At 39.3% G+C, this 7,273-nt stretch overlaps 1 non-coding gene across 1 annotated transcript; it reads left to right on the top strand.

Moving 5' to 3' along the window:
• The first annotated feature begins 372 nt into the window (after window positions 1–372).
• On the top strand, window positions 373–479 carry LOC143675294 (U6 spliceosomal RNA). Its single transcript, XR_013171531.1, has one exon. It is a non-coding gene; the product is annotated as a U6 spliceosomal RNA (small nuclear RNA).
• Window positions 480–7,273: the final 6,794 nt, after the last annotated feature.

The following is a 7,273-nucleotide window of genomic DNA, read 5'->3' as shown; positions in this document are numbered from 1 at the left end:
GCAGTTGCTTTTTCTTTTGTTTGTTTTTTTTTTCTTGCCTTGTCACTTTATACTTTTTTGAGTATCTTCTGGGGTTTCAGAAAGGAGTGAAATTAGGGGTGTGTGTTTAGTCTGCTTGTTTCCTTGGATGTCTCTTCACACCTCTGTCAAATAAAAAATGTGTCTTACAACACTTACCAATTTGTTCTATAGACAAACTGCACCAAAAAGAAATCTGCAGACCAGTATCTTTTATGAATATAGATGCAAAAATCCTCAACAAGGTACTAGAAAAACAAATCTATCAATATTTAAAAAGGAGGGTACACTTTGACCAAGTGGGATTTATCCCAGCAATGTAAGGTTAGTTTAATAACCAAAAATCAATTAATGCTGCTTTCTTCAGTAGCACATATACTAAAATTGGAATGATATGGAGATGATTAACATGGCCGCTATGCAGGGATGACATGCAAATTTGTGAAGTGTTCCATTCTTTTAAAATGAATGTCTTCATTGCAAGGTGCTAAAAATGGGATGCTGTATGTAAAAAATACAATCAATGCAAACTAGAGTCTATAGTTAACAGCAACATAGTAATATGCTTCCAGCAAATGTAACAAAGGCAATATACCAAAGCTAAATGTGAGTAAGAAGGGGATATAAGGGAAGGATATGAAATTCTTGGTGTTGTGGTTTCTCCTTTTCAATTTATTTTATTTTTATTAGTATTATATTTTAATTATTTTTTATTCTTCTTTTCCTTTCTTTATTTTTCCTCCTCCTTCTCTCTGGAAGAAATGGAAATGACCTCATATTGATTGTGGTGGTGAATGCGTAACTATGTGATTATGCCAGGAACCATTGATTGCTTACTTAGGATGAATGGTATGGTGTGTGAATAAAACTGTTTAAAAAATAAACAGAAAGATTCTAGTGCTGGAATAAAAATGTGGAGAAAGGGACATACTCTTCCCCATCCACTGTTGGTAGGGAGGCAGAATGGTACAGCCCATCTGGAGGGTAGTGTGGTGTTTCCACAGGATTCTAAGTATAGAATTGCTGTATATTCTGCAACTCCATCACCACTTTGAAGAACTGAAAGCAGGGACATGAATTGACATTGGTGTTTATGGCATGCAGTATTCAAAATTTGCAATGGATGGAGGTGACCCAAGGGTACATTGACTGATGAATGGAAGGGTGAGCTGTGGTGTATACAAACAATGGAATATTGAGTAGATGCAAGAAGCAATGAAGTTTTGAGATATGCAACTAGGTGAATGGACCTTGAGGACAGTATGTGGGGTGAAATAAGGCAGAAACAAAAAGACAGACAGTATAATGCCTCATTAATATGAACTAACTGTAATGTGCACATTCTGAGAATTGAACCCCAAAGCATAGGTTATCAGTTGACGGCTGATTGCAAAGGTTCCTAGACTGTAAGCCTTTATAGCAGGCACATCTGTTCCTGGTTGTAATGGTTATTTCTAAATTCTGTGATGCTAGGTTCCTTGGGTATAACCTGGTCAGTCCCTGGAACTTAGGGTGTCTGTGTGACAACTGAAACTCAGGGCTAGAGTTCTGCAGCTCTGAAAGTCAACATTACCCCACACAGCAACTGTTACAAATGCTGAAATTTTATCAATTTAAAATTAAATTAAACATTTATCAATTTAATAGGCTGGGCCTTCAATCTTGGGTCTTGCCCTATGAAACGTATTCTTGTAAAGGAAAAGCTATTAAGAATTATGTCAAAAGTCACCCCAAAAGAACCTCTTTTGTTGCTCAGAAGTGGCCTCTCCCTTAAAGCTAACTCAGCTGTTAAACTCACTGTTCTCCCCCCTACATGGGATGTGACTCCCAGAGATGAGCCTTGACCTGGCATCGTGGGATTGAGAAAGACTTCTGGACCAAAAAGGGGAAGAAAATGAAACATTACTTTCATTGAGGCTTAGCGATTTCAAATAGAATCAAGAGATCATTCTGGAAGTTATTCTTATGCATTATATAGATATTTGTTTTAGTTTTGAGTGGTTTAGAATAGCTAGAAGGAAATACCTGAAACTGATGAACTATATTCCAGTAACCATGATTCTTGAAGATGTTCGCATAACTCTAACTATACAACTCTTACACTGTGACCGGGTGATTGTGAAAACCTTGTGGCTGACATTCTGTTTAGCCAGAGTACAGGAGAGATTAGTGAAAAAATAAGGACAAAAGATAAATAAATAATAGGGGGTCAAGGGAGCATGGGATGTTTTGGGTGTTTTTTTCATTTTTATTTTTATTCTTATATTTTTTTTGCTGTAATGAAAATATTCAAAAATTGACTGTGGTAATGAATGCACAGCTCTCTGATGATACTATGAACCATTGATTATACACTTTGGATGATTATATGATATGTGAGTATATCTCAATAAAAAATGCATTTTCAAAAAACCTTGAAGGGATTTTTACTCTGACAAGTTTGGACCATTAAAGCATTAGTAAGAATAGTAAATAAAAGGGCACCATGAAGGACCCTTGCAGTGATAAAAATGCTCTTTGTCATGACATTATCAATGTCAATATGCTGGTTGTGATATTGTACTTGAGACTTGAATGATGTTACCATTGGGGGAAACTTGAGTAAAGGGTACATGGTAACTCCATATTATTTCTTACAACTGCTTGTGAACCTATGATTATCTCAGAATAAAAAGTTTAATTGAAAAAAAAATCAATGAATGTAACACACCATTTAAATAGATTAAAGAAGAAAACACACAATTCTTGCTATAGAAAATAAAAGACATTTAACACTATCTGATGATTAAGAGATCTCAACAAACTGGAAATAGAAAGGAACTTCCTCATCCTGACAATGGGCATCTATAAAAACCCCACAGCTAACATCATACTCCATGGTGAAAGTCTGGAAGTTTTCCCACAAAAGTCAGGAAAAAAGAGAACGATGTCTATTCTTGCCAATTCCATTCAACATTGTACTGGTGGTTCAAGCCAGGACATTAAAGCAAGAAAAGGCATCCAGATTGGAAGGAGGAATTAAGTCTCTCTTTATTCACAGATGGCATGATCTTATATATAGAAAATTCTAAAGAATCTACTAAAAACACAGTAAAACTAATAAACAAGTACCACAAGAGTACAGGATACAAGATCAATATACAAGCATTAGTTGCATTTCTATATACTAGCAGTGAACCATCCAAAAGTAAAATTGAGAAAACAATTCCATTTATAATAGCATCAAAAATAAAATAATTATGAATATATTTAACAAAAGAAGTACAAGACATACTTTGAAAATTATAAAACATTATTGAAAGAGGTCAGCCAGCCCGCCGCGTGGCGCCCACGCCCCGCAGCAGCCGGCCCGCCCGCCCTCCTCTCCCCTCTTTGTCCGCCGGCCCGCCGCACGGCGCCCACGCCCCGCAGCAGCTGGCCCGCCCGCCCTCCTCTCCCCTCTTCCCCCTCCTACTCCAGCGGCTCTCCAACCACCACCGTGCCCTCTTCCGCCTTCACCGGCGCCTCCACCACCGGCCTCGACAGCCTTGCCACCCTCACCTTTCCTCCTCCAGAACAGCTACTGGGGGAGTGGAGATGATACAGAACAGCTCCCGGAGCCACGACGGAGATGAAAGGGACAGCGTACCCCATCCTGGAACGGCTGACTGTCTGGGAGAACCAGCTCCGGTGAGATCACCGAGGGGCGCGGGCTTTCCGGGGCGGGATGGCAAGCGGCCGGAGTCCCTCCCTTCCTCCTTCCCAGGCCAGCTGGCAGAATTGGGCAGGCGGTCCCCTTGGGCCGCGGCGGCTGGCGCCCCCACCACGTGAGGCCCCCCAAACCAACTGAGAGAGTTGGGTCGGAAATCCCCAGACTGCGAACGGTGACCGGGGGGTCCCTTCCAAACACGTGACTCCCCAGTCCGGCTGGGAACAGTGCACTCTCCCAGGCTGCGACAGCTGGCGCACTCCCGCCAGGCTTGGCGCCCCAGGCCGACTAGGAAATTCGGTCGGGTGCTCTCACGTGCTGCGGCAGCCGGCGACCCTCCCCGCGTTCAGAACCCTGGGCTGGCTGGCACTCTTCCAAGACGCTTCGGCTGCCGAACCTCCCCTACAGCGAGAGTTTTCCAGAGTTAAAGGACCCACAGCAACTTTCACTGGTGGAACCCGTAGACAAACGTGTGCCACGAGCGCCACCTACTGGGCAGGATAAGAAAAACAGAACCCAGAGATTTCACAGAAAAATCTTTCAACCTGTGCGGTCCAACACCCAGGGAAATCTGACTAAATGCCCAGACGCCAGCAGAAGATAATGGATCATGCTCAGAAAATTGAAAATATGGCCCAGTCAAAGGAACAAACCAATAGTTCAAATGAGATAAAGGAGCTGAAACAACTAATGCTGAATATATGAACAGAAATGGAAAACCTCTTCAAAAACGAAATCGATAAATTGAGGGAGGACATGAAGAAGACATGGGCTGATCAAAAAGAAGAAATAGAAAAACTGAAAAAACAAATCACAGAGCTTATGGAAGTGAAGGATAAAGTAGAAAAGATGGAAAAAACAATGGATACCTACAATGATAGATTTAAAGAGACAGAAGATAGAATTAGTGATTTGGAGGATGGAACATCTGGATTCCAAAAAGAAACAGAAACTATCCGGAAAAGAATGGAAAAATTTGAACAGGGTATCAGGGAACTCAAGGACAATATGAACCACACAAATATACGTGTTGTGGGTGTCCCAGAGGAGAAGAGAAGGGAAAAGGAGGAGAAACACTAATGGAAGAAATTATCACTGAAAATTTCACAACTCTTATGAAAGACCTAAAATTACAGATCCAAGAAGTGCAGCACACCCCAAAGAGATTAGACCCAAATAGGCGTTCCCCAAGACACTTACTAGTTAGAATGTCAGAGGTCAAAGAGAAAGAGAGGATCTTGAAAGCAGCGAGAGAGAAGCAATCCATCACATACAAGGGAAACCCAATAAGACTATGTGTAGATTTCTCAGCAGAAACCATGGAAGCTAGAAGACAGTGGGATGATATATTTAAGTTACCAAAAGAGAAATACTGCCAACTAAGACTCCTATATCCAGCAAAATTGTCCTTCAAAAATGAGTGAGAAATTAAAACATTCTCAGACAAAAAGTCACTGAGAGAATTTGTGACCAAGAGACCAGCTCTGCAAGAAATACTAAAGGGAGCACTAGAGTCAGATACAAAAAGACAGAAGAGAGAGGCATGGAGAAGAGTGTAGAAAGAAGGAAAGTCAGATATGATATATATAATACAAAAGGCAAAATGGTAGAGGAAAATATTATCCAAACAGTAATAACTCTAAATGTTAATGGACTGAATTCCCCAATCAAAAGACATAGACTGGCAGAATGGATTAAAAAACAGGATCCTTCTATATGCTGTCTACAGGAAACACATCTTAGACCCAAAGATAAATATAGGTTGGAAGTGAAAGGTTGGGAAAAGATGTTTCATGCAAATAACAACCAGAAAAGAGCAGGAATGGCTATACTAACATCCAACAAATTAGACTTCAAATGTAAAACAGTTAAAAGAGACAAAGAAGGACACTATATACTAATAAAAGGAACAATTAAACAAGAAGACATAACAATCATAAATATTTACGCACCGAACCAGAATGCCCCAAAATGCGTGAGGAATACACTGCAAACACTGAAAAGGGAAATAGACACATATACCATAATAGTTGGAGACTTCAATTCACCACTCTCATCAATGGACAGAACATCTAGACAGAGGATCAATAAAGAAATAGAGAATCTGAATATTACTATAAAGGAGCTAGACTTAACAGACATTTATAGGACATTACATCCCACAACAGCAGGATACACCTTTTTTTCAAGTGCTCATGGATCATTCTCAAAGATAGACCATATGCTGGGTCACAAAGCAAGTCTTAACAAATTTAAAAAGATTGAAATCATACACAACACTTTCTCGGATCATAAAGGAATGAAGTTGGAAATCAATAATAGGCGGAATGCCAGAAAACTCACAAATACATGGAGGCTCAACAACACACTCTTAAACAACAAGTGGGTCAAAGAACAAATTGCAAGAGAAGTTAGTAAATACCTAGAGGCGAATGAAAATGAAAACACAACATATCAAAACTTATGGGACGCAGCAAAGGGAAATTTATTGCCCTAAATGCCTTTATCAGAAAAGAAGAAAAGGCAAAAATGCAGGAATTAACTGTCCACTTGGAAGAACTGGAGAAAGAACAGCAAACTAACCCAAAGAAAGCAAAAGGAAAGAAATAGCAAAGATTAGAGCAGAAATAAATGAAATTGAAAACATGAAAACAATAGAGAAAATCAATAAGACCAGAAGTTGTTTCTATGAGAAAATCAATAAGATTGATGGGCCCTTAGCAAGATTGACAAAAAGAAGAAGAGAGAGGATGCAAATAAATAAGATCAGAAATGGAAGAGGAGACATAACTACTGACCTCACAGAAATAAAGGAGGTAATAACAGGATACTATGAACAACTTTACGCTAATAAATACAACAATTTAGATGAAATGGATGGGTTCCTGGAAAGACATGAACAACCAACCTTGACTCAAGAAGAAATAGATGACCTCAACAAACCAATCACAAGTAAAGAGATTGAATTAGTCATTCAAAAGCTCCCTAAAAAGAAAAGTCCAGGACCAGACGGCTTCACATCTGAATTCTATCAAACATTCCAGAAAGAATTAGTACCAACTCTCCTCAAACTCTTCAAAATAATCGAAGTGGAGGGACAACTACCTAATTCATTCTATGAAGCCAACATCACCCTCATACCAAAACCAGGCAAAGATATTACAAAAAAAGAAAACTACAGACCAATCTCTCTAATGAATATAGATGCAAAAATCCTCAATAAAATTCTAGCAAACCGTATCCAACAACACATTAAAAGAATTATACATCATGACCAAGTAGGATTCATCCCAGGTATGCAAGGATGGTTCAACATAAGAAAATCAATTAATGTAATACACCACATCAACAAATCAAAGCAGAAAAATCACATGATCATCTCAATTGATGCAGAGAAGGCATTTGACAAGATTCAACATCCTTTCCTGTTGAAAACACTTCAAAAAATAGGAATACAAGGGAACTTCCTTAAAATGATAAAGGGAATATATGAAAAACCCACAGCTAATATCATCCTCAATAGGGAAAAATTGAAAACTTTCCCCCTAAGATCAGGAACAAGACAAG

This window comes from Tamandua tetradactyla, chromosome 2, assembly GCF_023851605.1.
Source record: "Tamandua tetradactyla isolate mTamTet1 chromosome 2, mTamTet1.pri, whole genome shotgun sequence".
Lineage (NCBI taxonomy): Eukaryota > Metazoa > Chordata > Mammalia > Pilosa > Myrmecophagidae > Tamandua > Tamandua tetradactyla.
The sequence above is the reverse complement of the archived record's forward strand: the minus strand, read 5'-3'. Positions and strand labels throughout refer to the sequence as shown.